We start from the raw sequence: 25,094 nt of genomic DNA on the forward strand, positions 1-25,094 counted from the left end.
CACACACTTGGCAGGGCTGGGAGTCGAACATACACCTAACTATCCTAACACACTACAGCATGACGCATTTACAGAACGCATTACAGAGATTACTAAGCACAGCAGTCCCAGAGGCAGACATCTAGGCGTGTGTCATCATCCGCATTGACAAGGACGCCGACAGGGATTGTATAGAGAGTGATCAGTCTGAAAGCATACAGACATATTACTGTCCCACGGTACACATAGACAAACACACGGCAGTGGTGTGATCATGGCAACGTAAGATGTACGGTGCACCATGACAACATGACATAGTCACGGGATGCCCCACAGACAGTACACCCTTCAAGATAGTCGACCAGTGTGTACTCCGTAGGCATCCATCGTGACATTGAAATTGGACATCTGTTGGCTGGATGACCACCATGGCTATACAGGATGTCAACGGCCATGCACAGAAGGACATCACCGACACAAGGTGTCACTGGACATGGCCACACGCTTAGTAATACACGTCCGTTCGGGCTGTACTGTGTGTTGATCTACACAACAGCATACTGGGCATGCTCACACACTTAGCAGATGCAAAGGGCCGTCTTGAATGCGGACAGAGTCTCAACTCGCAAGGGTTCAGTTGGGACTGTCATGTGTGTCCATCTTCACAACAGCGTACTGGGCATGCGCACACACTTAGCATTTGCAAAGGGCCGTCTTGCATGCGGACGGAGTCTCATCTCGCAAGGGCTCAGTTGGGACTGTCATGTGTGTCCATCTACTCAACAGCGTACTGAGCAGGCTCACACACTTAGCATTTGCAAAGGGCCGTCTTGCATGCAGATGGAGTCTCAGCTCGCAAGGGCTCACTTGGGACTGTCATGTGTGTCCATCTACACAACAGTATATTGGGCATGCTCACACACTTAGCATTTGCAAAGGGCCATCTTGCATGTGGACGGAGTCTCAACTTGCATGGGCTCAGTTGGGACTGTCATGTGTGTCCATCTACACAACAGTGTACTGGGCATGCTCACACACTTAGCATTTGCAAAGGGCCGTCTTGCATGCAGACAGAGTCTAGACATGGAAGGGCACAGTAAGGCATAACTGTCCCCACACACAGAGCGGTCACACACATGCAGTGACCAGCACACGCTCAGCTGCCATCACAGCTGTCACAGGTGCAGATCCCAGATGTACACACCGCAGTCTACACTGTAGCCCCCGAGACATCACCATGTCATTGCTGCAGCAGTACACAGCCATACATTACCACAACACCGTGTGACACATGACCAGTGGACTGTACAGAGGTCTACAGCAACTGTGCAGGGTACACATGTACTGAGAGGGTTCCAACAGGTGTTATGCATTGCAAGTATACCACTATACATGACCAGGTCAGCTCAAGGCATACCAGGGGCCCCGGGTGGTACACACCTGTGACACATGAGTGTTGCTGTACACCAACAAACATGCATGTTTGGATATGTCAAACATGTGATTGTAGTGGATGTGTGCATGGACCACACACAACACATATGTACATAGCTAAGCCTTTGCTGTCCCCCATGCAGAACAGTGGCCTAAGCAATCATACGCATGCAAATGGAAGGTGGGTCCATGTCTGTTGAATGCTCACAGTACAGGAGGTAGCAATGTCGGAGGACACATTCCCCTGTAGTAGTCGCCCATGACACCCATGATATCATACCACAGTCCATGTGTCATGTATGTCAACACACATGTCCACCAATAGCAATGCATACAAACATGGCTACAGGAGACACATGTAGGACCAACAAACATGTACAATCTGTACTGTGCATGCAGCAACCATGCATGTGCAGTGGCCGATGTCCGTACCACAGCTGTGCCCAACTACAACATGCAGTCGCAATGCAGCCTCATCATTGACATATGTATATGGTGACATACAGACAGTACAGTTGGTTGTACATCCAGTATTGAGGGATCTGTGTACATAACGTGGTGATCCACCTGTGCAGATGTATGTGTGCCAGGGATGGCTCACAGGTGTGTCACATGCCACCCTACCATGCCATGTGCAAACAGTACGCTATGTCACTGTTACTTGATGGTGATGACTTAACGCATACACAGCGGTCAGGTGTAGCCAACTGTATGTCACGTGACACCTGTATCACTGACATCCACCCGTGTGCACATAGCCACACAATTGCCAGACATAGTGTTGGTACACATACTGCGGACAGTACCGCTGCATGTCTATCAAACAGATCATCTTATGGCAGGTGTATCATTCCCAGCACTGTCATGTGTGTCCACTTGTGTGACCACACATGCCACATATGGTGGGGACTATGTACCAGATGTAACACATCCCTGTACACCATTGTACAGATCTGTACATACTGCAGTGTGGAAAGCATGAGGTCGGCAGGTGTGGTGCATCACACACATCGGCTATTCGTACACACATAGCTGGTCACCACAGTGTGTCTGTGTATATATGTATGGCTGTCTGGTGCTTGGTGTGAGGGTGTATGCTACCATACTGTGGAAACAGGATCACTAACCCCTCATGGTGGTGCAGTCTACTACCCTGTTGATGCCATCGGTCCCAGCCATACTAGCTACCTGTGCATGTCCCTTCTCTGTGCCATGTCATGTGGGTGCAAAGTACTGCGAGGGTGATGGCAACACAGGCACGGGTCCACACATGAACACTATGGGGTGTGTTACAGTGCTGTAGACCCCGTGAATGTGGCCATGTACCCATACTGTGACAGGGTATTACTGCTACACAGTGTAGCCTCATGCTATTAGGTGGCCTCTAACGTCATCATTGGCCTGACCACTGTGTACAACCCCTGCACCATGTCAACATACCTGTAATGTTTCCCGGTATGTATGTCACATATTTGCCCGCTGTAGCTTGTTCAACTGACCACATGCTTCAGGTGCAGTATATGTGTGGACATCTGTGTCATGTTTGGACATCTGTGTCATGTCTGACTGTCCAACAGTCGGGTTGAGGGTGTGTTTCTCATGCTGATATTGCCATACGTGCCTGTACGTACTCCACAGTTACACATGGGGGACTGCAAACACTGCTACCTGTAGGCACATGCCAGTATGCCATAGGACGGAACCAGGGCATTACCAACATGTTGTTACTGTTGTAACCGAGACACATACTGTGAACATATCACAATGCATGCTGCACCTGGACTACATGGTATGACTGGTGCATGTTGACAGTACATCACTGATGTCACATACACATCTCTCAGTATTCACACACATCCAATGCAACATACACATCCCGCAATATGCATACACAAGTAATGTTAGATACACCTCTCTAGTCTGTTCACCCTGTGCATCAGACCATATGAGCATATCCCTGCACCAATGGTGTGGATGACAGGGATGTGGCACAGGCTTCATCATATGCACAGGGTGATACTGTTTGCCAGGGACATAGGCTGCACCAATGGATGACATCATGTGTGCGGATAAGGGCCAGTGATTTGAATGGACATGTCTGTTCCATATGTATGTGGGTGTTGTGGAGCCCTACAGTTGTGTTCGCTGTGTGCGTGTATGTGTGCACACAGTTCTGTCATTTGTGAGGCCTACACAAGGGTATTATGGACAGCTCCAGAATGTACAGACCAGGTTGTACAGCTCACTGTGACTGGACACAGCCACGTGTCCTGTGCCTGCCAGGGGTTGCACGGGCACTACCAGGCAGAGGTACAGAATGGCTACTGTCCAACGACACATGGCCACTGGAACCGTGTCCCCGCCGGGAATGTCCAAGGCCACGTCCACGTGGCCTGCTGTGACCTGGTGTGGACAGAACAGCACCAGCTGCACTGCTACTGCTACCGGCACTATGGGAGCGACCATGTGAGGTGGCACGCACACGTTGACCTGCACTTGGTGGTGTAGCTGGCCTACGTCCGTATGTCCTATGCCTCACCCCACCAGATGTTCCAGCACAGACAGCTCACACTCATGGATTGCCATGCCATGGTCTAGGATTCTGACCATGTCACCCAATCGCCTGTCCAGAACATCAGCAAGCTGGTGTTGAGCACCTGCCAATGCCTGGATGTTGTTGTTTAGGGTACTGATAGCAGCCCTCTGCAGCCTCTGCCCTTCTCTGTTCTGCCATTCGGCACGTGCCTGTGCCGCCATTACAGTCTGGAACATGTGTCTGGTGATCCCAGCTGCTGCACTATGTCCTGCAGGTGCATGTCTGCCAGAGGTCCTCCTACAAGCAGCACCAGCCACATGCCTGTGTGGCACTTCTGCAGTCAATATACTGCCACCATGGTGTGGAGACACACCTTCTGTAGCCACCACACATTCCTTTTCAACGCTAACAAACGATGACTGTCCTTCCTCTATGGCCACTGTAGATGCGGTATGTGTTGGCAGCTGAACTGTGTGCGGGGAAAAGGGGGACATAGCTGGGATGGCAACCGTTGGCACAGATTCCGCCCCTGATATCCCTGCTTGTACCTCGTGCATATGTTCATCACTGCTAGCATCTGTGGGGACACTATCAGATGGACCACATGAGGGTAATGCACCTACATCACCTCTGAATGCAAAGAAATACTTTACATTACAATAGACACACACACACACACACACACACACACACACACACACACACACACACACACACACACACACACACACACACACACACACACACACACACACACACACACACACACACACTGACACACACACTGACACACCATGCATGTGAGATGACAGATGGCATGCAGCATGCTTGTGATACAGCTGACAGCATGCAGCGCAGACATCAATTGTGTTTGTAAGCATACCCCCTGGAATGCACACTACAGCAGGCAGGTGTCATATCATTATCCATGCAATTCACACCATCATGGTAGTATGCATGCATCCCCGTGATACACCATGTGGACCAGAACAGGATAGCAGTACACATGGCTGACGTGACCTTGACATGTAATCTGATGACATGTTCATTAACATGCATGCATGCCTGACACAATGTTGTCATGACACATGTACAGCATTGTACTGGGAATCACATTGCGGTGTTGTCCATATGCCCTACAGATAGAATGCATGTTGAGCAAATGTGCATGGGCATGGCAGGGGACTGGGCCATCTACATTGCTGTACAGTGTGATGTACAGACACTGTACCATTGCATGGCATCACGAGGCATCTATATTGCTAAGCAGTGCATGTTATGTACACATTGCATATCCAGAACTGCATGCATACCCATGACATATCTGTGGATTGTGACCTATGATGCTGAGGTGTATACACACCCAACCATGTTGTGTCATGTGTCAGGTCACTGGAGGACATACATATGACACCCCTGCATGATGACTACACAGTGTTAGCTGCCTGGCAACCATGTCCACACATAGCAGACCTGCCAGGTCACCATTTCACACATGACATTGATGTACCACTCACACATGGTGCACAGCTAACAGTGATGTCCTACGGCAGGGGGAAAGGTACTGTTTCTGTGGCCTGGTGTCACTGTCAGTGGAATCTGTGAAGGTGACTATCATCATGCTATGACACAGACAGCATGTTCAACACATCTTATGAGGTACATGTCACTGACACCTCCGCTAGCTGTGCACAAGCAGTTATGATGTGCAGCATACCACATCACCTGTACAATTGGTCTAGTACGGCTGTACTTGGACCATGTGTGGACAAAGTGGGACTGGGTGTATCCACATCCCGTCTTCTGTGTGGCTACGTGTCTCTGGCCATCCCCCATGGCCATGTGTGCACATGTGTTGGTCATGAATGTGATGGCCGTCTATCACACATGTCTCTGTTGTCCAATATGACATACACCCATAAATGTTGGTTATGTCACCATCCACAGGGCTATGCAGACAACAGGTGTATGTGGGGTATGGGTTATGGGGAATTGTGACAATATTTCAACCAAAACGCTACGTGTCTCTGACATGTCAGATGGAACATCACCATGTGTGAAACCTTTGCAGGGGCATATAACACAATGGTGACGCCTGTGGTCTGCCCATATCACAGCTCACTGTGCAGTACTGGTTTGTGTACCACACATTCTCTTCCACTGTATAGTACATATGCCTCAATTGTAGAACACCTCCACCATTGTATGCACAGCTAGACACACATGTAGCAATGACAAATACTGTAGTTTCATATATGTGTATCATTTCAGTTGTATATATTGCACATGGGTGGCCTGTGTGGATGATGGGTGATGCAACATGTATATCCATGTATTAACTGGCCACATGGCAAATAGATCTATGCTTTGAAATGCCTGATACTGATGATAGACTCACCTGCAATGGACTCTTGTCTGTGCGGCACGCCAGAGGTACCTGTATAGGGTGACACAGCAGTATGAACATTATCCATGACTGTATGACAGCCACAGGATGCACAGTGCAGGTTAACACATTCACCTGTACAATAGCATATAGTCAGCACATGTGTACATACCATACCTCTCAACCTCTTAGAACAATAAATGTGGACAACGCCTACTATGATGGGGGACATATAGGGACAACTGTGACATATTACTCTTACTAACCCGGATATTTGATAGACCAATAGGTTTGCATGCACATGGGTTTGCAACAGAATGTGCAGTGATAAACACAACTGTATGTCATCATTTAATGACTCCATTCCTCAGCTATTTGCCAGAAAGGGACAGATATTAAGGGGAACACACGGACAATATGAGACAGACATCTGGACATCCTGCAATTACCTGTACAGTTTGGGGGTATGGTGTAAACACAGGGTAGCATAAAGCATGTTTGTCCACATACCTTGCATATGTTGTTACATTACATGATGTACACTGACACATGCACATATGTGGGATATACTGGCCATATGTTCAGTACTGACTTACCAGGCAACTCCAGGCTCATTGGTTGGGAGACACCCACCTCCACGATGGCAGCTACTGTTTGTGGGGGCTGTTCTGAGGGTGTTCCCAAACTGGCTAGTAGCTCCTCCATGTGTGTGAGTGAAGGCTGGGTTGGTGGCCCACCACCCGTACCACCTTGTTCTCTGGCGATTGCAGTGGCACACTGTTTTGCATGACGTATGAGGTCCGTGCAGTGTCTGCGCACCTGCTGGTAGGTGCAGTTGTGGCCACCCACTTCGTTGACCCTCCTGCGAAGATCCTGCCACAGGTCATCCCGCTGCTGTGCATGCTGTGGCACGTGGCTGAATAACGCCTTGTAGTTCTCATGGAAGTACGGTATTAAGACATCATCCTCCTGTCGGCTATATGCTGGTAGGCGTGTACGCGGCATTATCTGTAAGACATGATGAAGGTGACAGGTCACATTTACAGACATGTACAGTAATACTGCTGCACATACATTCTAGTACATTTGCACAGTTATCTTTGCAAATCAACATGACACTAACATGACTGGCATGTATGTGTCCCACACATGTAACACCCAGTATGCATTAGATATCATCCCCATATATGTGTGTCACCTCATTAGTGTTCCTACTACATGTGGTGTCAGTCTCCATGTGGACATGTCTGTTTGCATGCACTGGTGTTCTTACCTATCTACCCATGCCTGATGTATCCATGGTAATGCTGTTGACCTAGATGCTGTGGATATGTCACATATCAACACAGACACAGCCTTACTGGACTTGGGCAGTGACAATGCACCAAGTACGCATGGAATCCTGTACATGCATCTGTTTTTCCATAGACATCTACAATGCACAGCTGTTCAACATCCTGCCACGGATCACCTGTGTTGCACATGTGATAGACATGGGACAGTGGCTAGTCGGACGTCATTCGCAAGTAAGGTTATCGGCTATAGCATGTACAAGCTGGGTTTCCTAGATGTATCTGACACCCATTACGCCACCACGAGGGGCATCAGTGACACATTACTGATCCAGATAGATGATACTACATCTACCATACGGCCATCACACCATGTATGGCAGGGGTGATATGTGCAGCTATGTGGACAGGGCTGCATGGTATGGCGGGAGTATGTCACAGGTATGGCACAGGGATCTGTCCAGCATGTGGCCATCCTAGTCGTAGGACGGTGGTTGTCCATGACGTATGTCTTTCAAATCAGGCTATGGACATGTAGCATGTCTAACAGCATAGTGTTGCATATGTCTGTATGCAAGGTGGATAGCATACTGCATACTGGAGGTGAGTATTGTGGAGGCTGGTATTGGCCATCCACGCATGGGCCCTACCCCTGGAGGGTGATGTGTATTCCAGTATTGGCCACACGGGTACTGTGTATGCCTGTCCAATGATCTCCATGCACGTGGATACCACCCTGTCATGTCATGGGTACCTCGGATGACTACCTAAAGGGCCAGGGAGATGTCTCCAGCTCAGGGAGATGTACTACACTACGCTATCCCTAACACAGTCTCCATACTGTTGACCACAGCCTAGGTGTTTCCTAATGGGTATGGGGGTATTCCCCTACTGGTGTCATTGCTGATATCATCCACCAGAATGTGCACATATGTCACACACACAGCCCATTCTGTATGTTGTTCACAACACTGTGACAACAATTGCCCATAGGTCATGGCCATTCACATCATCACAGATGGCTGACATTTGTCTGTGTGGTATGGGCTACAATGCGGGTGGGGTACAACACATTAACCCTGGTTTACTGTAGCTGACACTGTGTGATATGCACATGTCACTGTAGCACCTTTGGTAGTTGTGAGTCTGTAAACAGGCCACTAGTAGAACACTCCTGTGACATACACAGGCACCTGTAGCTGAACATCCGTACTGTCTTGTACATCTGTACTGCTAACATCTACATTGATAATGGTTCATGAACCTGCAGACCATACCCTGCAGTGTTCTGATGCGATGCCACCAATCATGACTGTTGTCAACACATGTGGGTTGATAGTATACAACACCCTATCTGTAATGTGTGGGCATGCTCAGCACTTCTTCAGAGCTTCTTGGCATGTTATGAGCTACTGCTTAGTTTAGCACCCATTTCACACCAGTCCTCACAGGTACACTGTCTGTCCATACATTTCCAACTTGATAACTGTATAACAGCTGTCGTACACACATCACTCACATACCACGTGAGACATGGTGGTTTCTATGGCCTGTCCACCTGCCATGTACCACTTATATACAGGCATGTCCAACTGGCACGTACCAGTGCTATTGCCTGTCACTATGCTGACTATGTTGTACATGTGGCAATAGAGCTATACTCATGTCCACAGTCAATGCACACCTCTCAACATACAACAGTACAGCCTGTGGGGGATGAACATATGCAGCCCTGCTGGGGGTTATACTGTTACCAACCCTGACTGCACCTGACAATCAAGTGGGGTTGTGCAACATTGGCAACACACCCCACACATCACATGGTCCCACATGATCCCCACCACAGGCCACACATACGGAGATACCTTGTACAGTACCCCTCCATACTCTGTGTGGGCACCAACAACAGCCCACATCACCAAACACAACCACACCAACCTGTAGCCCACAGACACATGTGCCCATCACATACAGCCAATAGGGTGTCAGAATATACTCAACACACCTGTCTTAGGTGAATGTTGGCAGTCACACTGCTGTTCCACTCAGCAGTCTACACAAGACGATAGTCACTCACATCCTGCTGTCCAGTAACTGGTTCTGCAACATAACCTATGCACACATGCCACAAGTCAGCAGGTACGGTGTGACTCCCCTTCCATGTTTGTGTGACAAACATTGTCACTCAGGGCACAGACTATGTGTGCAGGGACATGCAATAGCCCACCAGTGGTGTTGCCCTGCTGGTGAGGTCCATGCCCTGGGAAGCATTTTGTGTTCATCCGGGCCTGTTACCACTGTACTACGAATGACTTTGTCACTCCCAACAGTTGTCCCTGCTTCTGCTGTCATTCCACAGGCATCTAGTATACATCCACTTTGACAGACCCGGCCAAGCAACATGATGCTGTGGCACAGTTGACCTGCACCTGTCAGCCCTGGGAGTACGGATCACATGTTGGTCTCTTGCTGCTGTTTTACTGGCTGTCTTGCACAGTGCCCAATAACAGTCACCACCAGAATGGGAACAGGCTAGTGAAGCATGTGGTCATGTCACACAATGCTTGACATCATCCTCTGTGATGCACGCAGGCAAGGTACACCTGATACTGCACCATTGCAATATCTCTGCAGTGACTGGGACCTACCTCTTGGCTCTGCAGAGCACACCTGCAATGACTGGGTATAGACAGACCGTACCTGTCAGGCACGTACCTGGAGTGGTACACCCACAGATGAGGTGTCCCCATATTCCACTATGTTGTACACACATCCCGGCTGGTTACTTCGCACAATGCATCACAGGTGCTCCACGTGCATATGACTGTGTCCGGAACTACTGCTGCTACTAATGTGAGACTGACAGTAACCCACACCTAACTGTGATAGCCGCACATGTACTGACACATTAGGCGTACACTGTGCATGAGTCATAACCTCTGCTCAGCTTGTTCGACCCATACACCACCTCCAAGACCAACAGTATCCTTGACATGGACACTACCAACATGTGACTGCTGTTCGACACCTGTGGTTGTCCCCTCATTGGTGGAATCCAAACATCTGCTACCCACCCTTGTTAGCCACATACCGGCACCACACACTTCACGGCATACACAGTAGATGAGTACTACAACACCAACTACAGGTGGCGTATGACAGCGGTAGTTGTTGTTGTGACACACGTGCAGGTAGACAATGCACATGCAAACGCTGAGACATACCCCAGTGCACTTCAATAGCATGTACACAACAATGTGGTTCATGCTATTCCACACAGAGCCAAGCAGGTACACACCAGAATACAGACGACACTCTGGGGGTGCAGTCCCATGAACATACTTTACAACAACAGGTGGGGGCTGTTACACAGTGGTGTACTTTCCCATGGGCAGGGTGACTCACTGGTCAGCCTTGGTAGGGCCACAGGATCCCATATCACATACACCATAACTAGCTATATACACATTACTGTGACACATTCCAAGATGTATCACAGGGCATTTTGGTGGTATGTCATTAGTCGTATGCAATACCCACATCTGCTCACACATACAACTGTCACCCTGGAACATGACAGTAACAGGTGATGTTGGCAACATCCTGTCTGATGGCTTCATTGCTAACATTACACCCTCTCACTCCCTGCAGGGCCACATTTTTTGCAGGTACATTGCGGTGTACCTGCAGTTACATTATATGTCCTAGGACACAGGCCCCTTGTCACACTGCAATATCCCAGGCTGTGATGTCCACAGAACTCTGAACAGCATTTCTCCCCACTAGGACACCATATTCAGTATTAGCCTTGTACCAGACATTGTGGCCCCTGACTGGCACACAGCAACTGTAACACTCCTCACAGGTGGCACCACACTGCACAACTGGGACTATTGCCCTACACACCTCACTGGTCTGTTATGCATGGCTATAGGGCACATAATCATGGACATCATTTGTCGAGTCTCTGTTGTGCCCCAGTCCTTTGATGCCAGCTGGGTTGGTCTTGTTGGGGCCACAGCATGCCTCCTACACCTGTTGAACACCTTTCCTGCAGTCACCAGAGTTGTTGATGATGACACGGGTGTCCACACAGCCTGCATTGTCCTCTAGCTGCCATTCAGCACCGTTCTCCATTCTGGTAATGACTACATACACATCCACCTGCACATCACAACATATGTCTCCAGATGTTATTCAATGTGGCTAATGGACGGGACACACACACTGAGGGTGGCATACCAAATCACATACTGCAATCCAGTTACACTTGGCTTACCACAGTTCTCAGTCATGGGGCCCTCATGTTCAGTATATGCTTCCCTGAGGTACAGGCTACCACTGAGGGGACTTCCCTGCCTAGCTTTACAGACCACTGCATACCCAGTGCTGTTGTTTCTCCACCAGCTGATACAGACCCCATCCATATGGGTGTCACTGTGACAGATACTGATATGAGCATCATAGCCTCTACCTGCATGACACTTGGTGTGTACATCACCTTTGCAGTACACCATCCTTCCACTGGTTATCACATAGGTGTTATTCCCCTACATACATGTTGCATTGTACATATGTGTGAGACACATGTATGTCGCACACACTCCTGTGATTACCACATTGCCACTGTGGCATGGATATCCTTCTACATGTTCACACATGTCTGTCCTGGGTGTGTAGCTGGTACATAGGCACCCATTGTACCTCTGAACACCAGACATATACACAGATCCATGGGTACAACACCCCGCATAGGGTGTACCTTACACAACAGCTTTACATACCCCAACATTAAAACGCCATGATGTTTATTGAGCTACACCTGGTGACGTATGTGGCTTATGTACAGACACCACATCTGTACATATTTGCAGACTACATGCTCAGGGATGACATCTGCTGCAAAGACAGGGCCCATGTCAGCAAATATGTTTATGGATATACTCCGCATACACAACATACACAGTAGCCACTATGACCATGATGCTCCTGGATATGTGCACACACGCGACTGTGTGTGGCATGTGCTTGGGGGTTGCATTCCCAGACCGGACACTCACCATGCTTTGGGATATGTTTTCTATGTACATCACGCATGGACAGTCAGTAGTAGTGTTCATGTGATACCTCGCTTGCTGGATGGTGGACACATGTACACCAGGGATCACTGCAGTAGCTGTACTGTGCAGTGATGCAGGTTACACATGGCTCTTCTGTTCACAGGACACTACCCTGGAGATGTGCCACTGGTGTGCACACTGTAGTTGTTGTTACACATTGACTTGCCAGACTGCATGGTACACCACTATGAACCTGTGCAGCTATTACATGCCCTTTGTGCATGTTTACTGGTATAGCCCTTCCAGTTAGATTGGCTGTCATGCTATTATAATGTCCCATGACTACGGGCCATATGTCTACTGTTATTGTACACGCCAATCATGTTCATGTTTGTCTGTCACATCTCTTCCACTATCCTAGTATGGGAGTAATGTTTGCATCCTTTGCAAATGCACAGAGTGGAGTACATAGTTATTTCATCATAACTGTTTATACATATCTTAATTACATAGTACTTACATCGCTATATGATACCTTTGTTATGCATCATATGCCTGTTCTCCTGTGTAACATATCTGAAGTATCAATCTACTGTACTATACATTACACATGTTTTACATGGTATCCCATAATTCAACCATTACTTGCACAGAGGTTCACCTTAGACATGTCATTGACGTTATATGCCCATACACATGCATACTGTTACAGTATATCTACATATACTATCCCCTGCTATGGCACATACTTATTGGACATACCCTGCCACTGACGGCGGGTTGTATGACATCATTCTACTTAACGCTGTCATGTTGCATCCCTTGTGGTGTCTGTGCTGTTTACCGTGTGGCCCACTGCTGGACGCACATCTTCTACAAGCATTGGTACGATCAGCGAGACATCACTACATAAATACCATTCCCCACTATATGCATGGCGGACACTGTTAATTACTGCAAACCAGGCTATGCATACACTGACATTACGTAATTCAGAACATACTATACATACAGTTAGTATTATACATACCTAGATATCGTTCTGGTGTTTCATCTCTATCTCGCTCCTCTGTATCACACTTTGAACTGTTATACGGTATGAGCATACAGTTTGCACATCTGGCAAGTTATCCTTATATACGTCTATACCTGCAACATGTGGTTTACTGCTGCCAATTGGTGGTCCGTTGTGACTAATTACGTGCACTTCAGCCAGACCTCTCAACCAACTGGGGACAAATTTCAAAAGAATCAGGGACAAGTCAAGCACAAATCAGGGACAATCAGTGACACTTTTAAAATATTAGTGCTATTAACTTGAAACATTGACAGAATCAGATCATATGAATTAATACATATTTTATGAAGTAAAAGAAGTTTATAACTCTTACTTATTGTCATTATTCATTAAGTGTAATTCACCACCTTTCCTCCAAAAGTCACTAGTTTTAGGAGGTATTAAGAGGGACAGAGTTAAAATTTGAGTCAAAATCAGGGACGTCCCTGAAAATCAGGGACAGTTGAGAGGTATGACTTCAGCTGTGCAGCTACTGCAATCACCAATTACATGGCAGCAGTGGGGTATAATTGAATTCTCCACCTGGGCGTTGGCCATTTGCCCTGCCTTCGGGGAGACGGCCTGTATTGTGTTTTGTTGTGTGTAATTGCAACTACTTTGTGTAGAGCCAAGTTTATTTTGGAGTGATGTCCCCCGTGGATTGTGTGTGATTCTACCTGTGACTGTACCTGTCATCCCACCCATCTGATAAAGGACTATTGCAAACACCTGTAACATCGCCGTTTGTTCCGTTATACGACGGATACAATTTTGCATGGCGCCTTTAAATGTCTCTCACAAGGTATGTCAACGGTTCAGCAGATGTAATTGACTAACTAGATGTTTGGGCTGTGGTTACGGTCTGTATTGCTATTGTTTACAGTGTGGGGGATGTAGGCAGGTGTACGTAGCATATACGGTTTTGTGGGGCTTGCATTTCTACGTAGTCCATATATATGTATGTGGGCTCCTTCCCTAATTACTGTGCTATCACTTAATAGACTTCTATTATGGGAATTTACTGTGGGCCGTTGTTAACTGGTTTCAATATGGTATGCAGGTGTGGTTGATACTTCCGTACCTCCGGATGTACGGTGATATGTGCAGAGATATTTGTAAATGAACACTATCCCGTGTATGTCTGCCCCAGATATTTGCTGTCATTGCAGTGGTGTTGGTGGCAGACCCTCTGTCACATAGCTTGCCACCTTTTCATATGGCCATAGTTGGACACTTGTGGGTCACACAGTGGTGTTTACAGGCTGACATATGGCCACGGTCAGTACACGGGATAGCACATACTTTTATCCTCATTACAAACCTATTGTTCTTGGTCCTTCACTACGTATCGGTTTGCATGTAACATTTCCATTTCTTACATACAGGCATGAGTATTTCCTGCAACTATTGCATATTATGTGGGACATACTAATGTCCTACACTCATGGACAGTTGCCCTTTCTAATGTTTCATGTCAGGACACACCTGCCCAGGGGGGTCCGTCCCTCCCGATGTGGGACAGGTGTTTACCACATGCCTACGGATAGCTATACCCGCACCTACCGTAGTCATCTACCTCCGAGTTGCCACCTACAGACACACTATGCGGACACACACGACACACTTTAGTCACATGGGAACACACATGACACCCTCATCACACACATACACAGGCTACATCACACACAACCACAGTTGTACACGGTACCTACATGGTCTGCACCGCCGACAGCGGTGACTACATGTCCTTACTATCGTCCTATTGCTCGCAGTTCTACTGTTCCAGTACTGTGTTCTTTCTGTCTTTCATCCTCCTGTTTACACGTGTCAGTGTGTGACACATTCCATGGTTGGCGGTATCCTGTTTATTTGTACCTCAAAGGTGTTTAGAATGTCGTCGACCTATCTATATATTTGCAGATGCCAGTGACCCCTTGTATATCGACATATATCACACTATCGCCTTTTCTGTCTGTATTATATATGTGTAGATATATACAGATATATATATATATATATATATATATATATATATATATATATATATATATCTGTATATATATATATATATATATATATATATATATATATATATATATATATATATATATATATACATATCTTAGACAGGGGTGGTGACAGGCACGCTACGCCTTTCATTGTGTGTTTGTCAGTGTATACTGTGTTTCCTAGACTCCGCATGTTTGTGTCTATACCTGTCACATTACACACCTGCCATAGGTTAAGATTACCTCCCTTCCCACTTTGCGAGGGACAATCCCTCTTTGTGCAGTTGTGTCCTGTGAAATATTTGTGAACATAGCAAATGTCCTGTGACTTTGGGACAAATATATTCCCTATAGTTTATGTCATTGTTGCATGTCACCCTTATTCTGTATCTGACCCGCCCACATGTTACAGGACACGGAACACATACTTGCGACCATTACTAAACTATAAGCTTTTTATCTATGCAAAACACTGTTGTTCTGGTTTTCATCCTGGCTGGGTGTGTGTTGTCCTGCTGACATCTGGCGTATATCCCACATTGGTCATTTGAACTGTGGCAACCCTACCGTATGTACATCTTGCCTAGCAATAGTGTTAGGTGATTGTGTACATGACTGCCTGTTCCACTCTTGGCAGTGGTCGTTTTACCCTTCAGAGCAGGCACTACTTGTTCAGGGATGACTAACGCTGGTGTCACCTGTTCTGTACATCATTGACCGTGATCTGCACAGTGGTCGGTGACACTTAGCCCTGTTTCGCGCATATCCGTATAGTCATTTTTAAACATCACTTACCAGCTGTGGGCAACGCTTATTCCCGGTAACGTGTGCTACACATATTCTGATGACCTGCATCCGGATTGCATTACCCGTGCCATCGGGATTATGTTACATCCCTTGCGGGACATGGGACCGGGAACATGCACGACAGTCACTGCATGTACCACTTGGACATCTGGGGGTTGTACACAAATTATGTAAATTTGTATGTGCAGTACACTACAGCAGTTACTCCACACTACACTCACATGGATGACTCCGTTAGTTTACAACTTGATGGATCCAGTTAATGGTATGTCCATGTGATGTTTACTGGCTGTACTCCAGCACTGGGTATGTATATCACAATTAGGTACACCCGATAATTTGCTACACCTTCATATGACCGTGAATGCAGCATGCCGGAGTGACTAATGCCTCTCATGGGTACATCCCCTGCCTTGACACTACATCCATGATTACATTTTGTGGAGCCCCTTAGTAACGTGGCGGGTAATCCGTGATGACTGTGTATAGGACAGTGCTTACACACATGTGCTCCCGTGGTTGCCTCTGTTCCAGTATGTGACAGTTGCTTATTTGATGTTGTGGCGACGGGTGTCACTGTTTGCCCCATTTGGTGTTTTGCCTCTAACAATCGGGCATGTACCTACTGATGTACCTGAGAACCTATACACACAGCACCGACAGATGCTGATGGGCGCATCTACTGTTCAGGTGTTGGCAGTTCCGTGTTCCCATGGCTGTTGCGTGTACAATGCTTGAGGGCTGCCTATGTAGGATTCCACAGTGGGCCACCTATACATCACAATTTACAGGTAGTTGTGTTTGCGTGCCATCCATGTTATTGTGTGCAGGTGGGGAGGGGTGTCAGTCCGTGGGAACCTACACTGTCAAGGTATGTGCTATATGTTCCCTCTTTGCCAAGGCGTAGGCATATTGGGCACGCCTCCATCTGCCTACTGGGGCTGGCACAGTGTGTCCTTGGTCTGGATCCTTCTGTGCCTGTGTTGGCCTTGGCACTTGTGGTGGACTGTGAGGCCCTCCCCCGTTTTGACCCTGCTGCAGCTGTTTCCGCAGGATCATATTATGTAGCATGGCACATACTATGAAGATGTGGGCACACGTGCCTGGAGAGTACTGCAAGGCTCCACCAGATGTGTCCAAGCACCGGAACTGTGATTTCAGCATCCTGAACACACACTCTATGATGATTCTGGTTTGTGCGTGTGCCTCATTATGGCATTCTTGCATTGGTGTGGGTGCATTTCTGATGGGGGTCATCATCCATGGCTCCAGTGCATAGCCAGCATCCCCCCACAAGGTGACCTTGTGGGATGCCCCCCTGACAAATACCTGATATAGCTGTGAGGCATGCCAGATATGGGAGTTGTGGTAGCTTCCAGGGCTGCCAGCACACACATCCATGATAATGCCCTGGGCATTGCACACGACCTGGCAGTTGATGGAGTGGAATCCCTTGCGGTTTATGTAGTGCCTACCATACTCACTGGGTGATGACTTAATTTGTATGTGCGTGCAGTCTATCGCACCCAGTACCTCTGGGTAGTTTGCCACACGGTGGAAGTGACTCATATTACTGGCCAACTCCTCCTGAGTTCGGGGGAAGTGTATATGCTCATTGGCATGTGGTAACATGGCATCCAGGAACTGGTGTAGTACCCTGGATGCCGATGCCTGTGAGATCCCCATTATATCTCCAGTTGGCCTTTGAAAGGTACCTGTGGCTAGTATTCGCAAGCTTACACATACCTTCGTGTCCACTGGGATGGGTTCCCCTCTGTTGTTTCTCATTCTCAGGCGTGGCCGTCACAGCTCTACTATTTGCTGTAAGATGTCCCTGTCCACCCTGTAATGCTCTACTATCTCCAGATCATGTAGCCCCTGGTAGATTACCCTTGGTCTGAACACTCTTCTCCTCCTCCGAGGCCTACGGTGGTTGTCGGCATCATCCTCCACAACACCGTCGGTGTGTAACACATGCTGATGAATCACAGCTATGGCAGCTCCCAACATGTACATTTTAAAAGTTCCCCGTCTATTTATACCTATGGTGCAGTGTTTGGGAATACACAAGTGTGTGTTGGGTGCTTTCACATTTTATACTGTTCTGCTGTGAACACTGATGATGTCATAGGGTGTGTATGTATGATCGTGGCTACAGGGTATCTTCTGTGTTTTATTTATGAAACCGCTATTGTGCTGCCTTTGGTGTTGCATTACATTTGGATGCCGTGCTTACCTCCTGCCCTACCGTTTACATTTGTGCACGTTACACCTACCATTTGCCGGCATGCATCCAGCTGCCTGCTTTCATTTGTACTTTCCTAGACCTGGCTTATCTTGCGTAATGTGTGCTATTGCCGATCTACTGTGGGCTTGCTTTTCTCTGCTATGACAGTTCTCCTGTCTTTGCATTCCAGGTCCTCCACACCTTTCTTTGCAATCCTATGCCTCCCCTATCCTGTTTTGCAGGTTTCTGCATGCAGGCTTGTCTACTGCCGTCGATTGGCCGCCGTGTGTTGATTGGTGTTACTTGCTCATTACTACGCCAATTACCCTGCTTCGGCATTTCCTTCTTTTCTTCCCATGACCTTCCTGTTTGTACTATTGTTCGCGGCGCATGCATCTGCTTACTGGGTTTCGGGCACGAGTTCATCCCCGTACACATGCACTTTCGGGCACCATGTGTGCTCTCAGCTAAACGGTGCTATACCCTCCTCTCCACCCCTGTCCTTCAGCTTTGCTTAGCAATGGCCAGGCCAGATTTGCATTGCACCAATGTGCTTACTGATACGGTGGCACACCCCTCTGCTGATGTCATGTATCATCTTTGATACACTCCTTGGTGTTATAGTGCTGCGCCGTCGGGTACATCCTTAATCCGGCGGAACGTTTGCGATTCAGTATTACCTGCCTCATTTGCATGGCATTGACTACTAATTCATAGTTACAGCACCGAACACTGTCGTGGGCCCCTGGCAACCCTTGCGCCTTGCTTGTGGTGTGCCATGCCTACCATTGCATATTATGGTGCAATCCTGATTTGCCTTTCATTGCGATTTTCTGCCATTTCCTTTGTATTCCTGTTTGCACACACATGCCCTGCGGTTGTACTGTGCGTTACTGTGGACATGACATTAAATGTTGTTTTTTTTTTAGGTGTTGTGTATCTTTTCCTGTGCCTTTGGCTGTGTATTTCTCCATTGGCATATGTTAACTTTGTAATACATGTGTGTGGTCCGCTTCCATAACTCCGATGTTCTGTTTGGGAAAATGTAAGCCGTGTTTTTGGTTTACATTTCCATGGGCTTGCACTACGCCTGCACCACTTCATGAATCGCTGTATGCCTTCATTAGCATGGTGCGACACTGCGCTTGGGGTGATTTGCATACCTATGCCAAGGGCTGCGTAGCTCTGGCGTACGCCGGTAGTGCACGTGGGATTGGTTCGTACCTGAATTGCTCGGCGGACATATTTGGCATTATGCAGCCTACGCTACGCCTGCGCCTGGTGCAAGCTTCATGAATCTGGGGGTACAAGTTTTATGATGGCTGTAACCTTAATTATTTATATAAATAAAATGCAATAAGCACATTCCTTTCATAACTTTATGTTTGGAAATATAATACCTGACTTGTAACCTGATATAGTGAAGCCACGAACCAAACCTATTATTGGACTTAAAATTCATCATTATAAATGGTAAAATCTAGACAAAATGAACAAAGTGAGGTCTTTCTACACTTTTGCTTGTCCACATGCCTGCCAGCCACAAAGCTCCCTCCAGTCAGACTCTCACCATTCATTCCCCATGCAAGAGAATTATCCAGTACATTACAGAAATGACAGTTATCCAGAAAGCTCATCATACAGACAGCAATGCGGGTGCTTATGCAAGGGTGTAGCTAGACATATCCAGTGTACATAAATGAGTACATTTTTTTCTGAGCATCTCTTGGCAACTTCAACAGTCAAAAAGCACAAAATGTTTAGAACTGTGTAGATGAATATTTACAGTACAGATGTATACAAAGAATGCCTGTGTGGAAGGAAAACATCTCTAAAAATATCTATTAGGGGTATAAATGGGGGTTACACTTGAAAATAATTGTATCTCTTCCTATCTGTCTGGTGGTAGCATTTTGAGGGTAGAGTACATTTTTAAAAGGATGGGTGGGTGGTGAGGGGGTAACAACATTAGGTATGGGTACAAAATGTAAATTTCTGGCTACACTCCTGTGCTTGTGCCCTTACCAAAATTCCAGCAATGAGGGTGTTTATTTTGCTTAGCCTGCCCCCTGAGTAGGGGGATGTGCTAACCTTTTCACCATAGGTTCATAGGTAGTTACTAAACATGCCATCCAGGGGACCACTGAAGAGTCTAGCCCATTTTCCAAATTACCCAAAAGCACTGTCTGGTTAAATGGCTTCTTCAAGGTCACACAGCAGACAAATGGAGGCTGAGCAAATCCAACCCTGTAGTACAGGAAGAAGATTGTTAACAGCTTATAGCCTTGGTTCTCTGTGCTAACTGCCAGGCTCCACAGAAACTCATAATGCCTTAACCTCATGAATGCATGTTTTTGTACACTCAGTAATGAAGTGTACTATTAGATGATTGTTTGTTGAGCTGAATGCCCACCCCTATGATCTGTACAAAGCAATGCCTCCCTTTCTCCAAGGAATTATGCCTGTGTATGTCCTTCTCTGCTTCATCTATTCACAGGATGGCCATGTCCATTTTCCCCTGCTAGTTCCATCAATTGTGTGCGTTATTAATTGACCTTGGGTTACCTGAACCATAGTCAAAGCTTTATCCATCTATGCCACTCCAGAGTTGATGAATACATCAGTAGAATAGTTAATAGAAGGTAATAAAAATGTTTAAGTTATTGAATCTGCTATCTCTGATAATAAAAATACAGCAAATAAATCTAAAATAAGCAGTATTTTCATTTGTTAACACAGAGAGAAACAGCTTTGTCTTTACATTTATAAGAAAGCAGTTAAATTAATTCAAAACCTAAGTAGCTTCCACAGTGATATCTTTAATTTGATGTTAAATAGTCATCTATCCATCCATTTCTAAACCAAATGCTCTGATGATGGCTACTGTGGTAGAAAGTTGAGAGGGTATTCCAGATTTCCTTATCTCCTACTCATGGTGTGCAATTGTCAGGTATTTTCAGGCATGCAGAGAGATAGCTTTCAAGCAAATTCTTGGTGTCCAACGGGGCTTCCTTCCTGTGGGTTATGCCACACATGAAAGGCAGTAAGAAGACTGCCTTGTTTGGAGCCTAGACTATCTAATCTGATACCTCTCGACCCAGGACAGCAGTGGTTGTACCCCATGATCAACCCAGATTGCTGAGCTACTAACTTAATCCTCTAAACTGAGATCAGCTTCTCTGCTGAGAAACCTGATTTGTGCCACTTATATCCATGATTCTGTCCTTTGTGTCACTGTCAGAATCCCATGGAATAGGTGATGATGAGGATACTGTCTGACTGATAAACTCAGGATTTTGTTGTATGAGCCAGTTCTCACGTCACCATCAGAGGCTTGTACAATGCCTGCAATACCACAACTGTTGCAGCCACTTCCTAATCAATATATCAATCCCCCTAGTGAGCAAAACCCATGATATATAAATTCCTTCATTGATGGTAGCTGCTTTTGTCTTACTTACCGAGAGTAATCCTTTCTTTTCTCAGAGAAAACCATGGCCTCTGCTTTTTTTTTTTTTTTTTTTTTTTTTTTTTAGGAGGTAAATTTCTTCGCATAAAACATTACACAATGAACTGCTCCATTTTAACACCAGAGATCACAGTCATTTGAGGGTAGGAAGGTGACATTACCTGTAAAAGAGCAACTCATGTGACCCCCAACTGGGATACTTTCCAGACCATGTCTGCACCTTGGTATTCCACACAAGGACATCATGAACAGAAGGGGAGTTAAATAACATGTATTGGGCTTATTATATAAAAATAGTATCACCTTCCAGTGTTATTCTATTTCATTTGATTTTTCTGTGTGGTTCAATTAATATATTTGGGAGGTGGAAGCCAAATTTGATGTAAAGCCATGATTACCTTGAAAATACTGTTTCCTTATTTTACCCCAAAGATGTTGGTTCAGTTAGTTTTATTTTCTTTCAAACAAAGCATAGTGTAAGCACAAAACACCATGCTTGTATTATTATAGGTGTATTATAACAAACAGCATGTTAGCCCAGCCAAATTAATATGTCTTTCAGACTCTGTCCAGTGCACTCTAGAATTAATACAGGTTGTGATGATAAACTACATGCCATGGTATCATTTTTTGAAAAGGTGATTTTACACTTAATAATCATAGGAGGCATAATAGCAGCATTGTAACACCATTTTGAGAAAACAATATACTGCACTATCAACATACATTACATTAGCATTATAAGAATAATGTAACATAGCAGTGTGACAAGATTGATGCAGAGTCCAGATGCTACTCTGTGTGCATCAAAGAGCTAATACAGAAGGGACAGGAACTAGGATTGGAGAAGCATTTTTAAGAATTTAAGTTTGCACTTTATAATCAAGGAGAAGTAGTATATGGATATGTACTGCTTAGTACAAAATGACAGAGATTATTGGAGAGGAAAAAATGGCTCTGATTTTGCTTTCACTTTCTCCATGCAAGACATGTCTCTTGAATACTTCTAGTGGGAACATTGTTTTTATCAGTGGTTCATTATTTCACTGTTTCATTAATTTAAATACCAGTTTTCTTTAATGGTTGCTGATATTCACACTGATTTTTCGATGGCCATAATTTTACTCTAACAACCCCTACCACTATCTAAAATATTTTGAGAATAGGGTCGCCATACTATTTGCATGACTTTAAAATTAAGTCATCATGCTTTATGGAACATATCCTTAGGTAGCAATGGCAAACTATATTCCCATTCATTTTGTTTGCAAGGGGGAGTCTTGTGTCCCCTTAGCTCCCTTCTCTTTTAGAACTAGCTGGGGGATAAGCAGATGTGCTCTCATAGAACCCAAATTAATCCAAATTAATGGGAAATACAGCTTGACAAATATGGGCACCATGCATACCACACAAATGAATAATAATTTCAGAATAATGACTAAATGATTAACTTAACATAACTGACAACTTGCCTCATGAACTTCTTAAATTATGCAAATTTCTGTGGGGAATTCTTACTGAAGAGCTTTGCTTTGGTTTGATCTGGGCAGCCCGAAGAACCATCTTTGTGAGAGAAGCAACACATTGCACTTATGACATCATACAAGCCAGCACAAGAAAAATACAACTCTGGGGGTTGATTTAGGTATTCGTTGTTGGAACAGAGAAATGACAAGCAATAGAAGCTGCAGAATAAAACTTTACATATTTTATATTGTTGGTAAAAATGGCTTTGTCATCCCTTTTCCAAATCTACTAAGGAGGCTGTAGATTTGTTTAATCAACCACTTACTGAACCATTCCCTATAACTACCTCCTTCTATCCCCCTTGAGTCATTCTCCTACAGTATTGTCTAAGGATTATGTTATATTACTTATAGATGACTGTTTGTTTTTCAGAAATGTGGTACTTCTTGGATATTGTAGATTCCCATGTGGTTTGCAAATATTTTACAATGTCCACAGTGTGTACAGGGTAGGCTTGATAAGGGGACACAGTACTTGCAGCTGCTCCTTCATATCCGAAACAGGTCCTGCTGCTTCTAGCTGCTCTCATCGCAATTTATAATGGAATTATTTTTTCTGCTGTAACATCAAGTCATATCCAGACTGCATCCAGGCAACAGTTCACACAATTAAAGAAGGCATTTCCCTTTATAGTACATATTTCTTTCTCTCTTACTGCCACACAAAAATCCACAGAAAATATATTTTTGCAAGAACTAAAAGTAATATATTATTCAAACTGAGAATGACATAGGTTGCATGCCAAGATAAGAAGTGAGAATGACAAAAATATTGCTATGTCACATCATATTCAGAAGTGGTGCTTCCTCGACAGTTTCTCTTCTGACTCTTTCTTATTTTAACTTCCACGGTAATCTAGAGGCCATATATCTATCCCTCTTTCACCTTGTACATGCCTAATTGTGACTTAATTCATTAAAAGTGTTCTAAGTTATTGGAGGATGAGCAAAATAAATGTCTAAAATGTGGTATTACCTAAACTTTTGTTGTCCAAGGGTCTAGACAGATGTTTCAAAATGTGTGTTCATCATTTACCAATTGTTTTTTACTTCACTTGCATCTTAGGTCATATATAAACTCTAATAGCACAGAAGTATGCATAAGTACTTTGAACATCTAGAGTCTTTCCTTACCATTCTTGATGTGGTGGCCTACCTTATATTCAGTGCAAAGATTATTACTTGAAAACATTGTTCTCAGCATCCACCACTGCAAGATAATATTCACAAATTTTATATAGGTACAGTTGAACTTAGTTTGTGCAAATCAGTCTTTCCTTTTTGAATGATATTCTACAACTTTGTACAAAAA

The sequence above is a fragment of the Protopterus annectens genome, chromosome 2.part2, assembly GCF_019279795.1.
Source record: "Protopterus annectens isolate FY-2018-M chromosome 2.part2, PAN1.0, whole genome shotgun sequence".
Classification (NCBI taxonomy): domain Eukaryota; kingdom Metazoa; phylum Chordata; order Ceratodontiformes; family Protopteridae; genus Protopterus; species Protopterus annectens.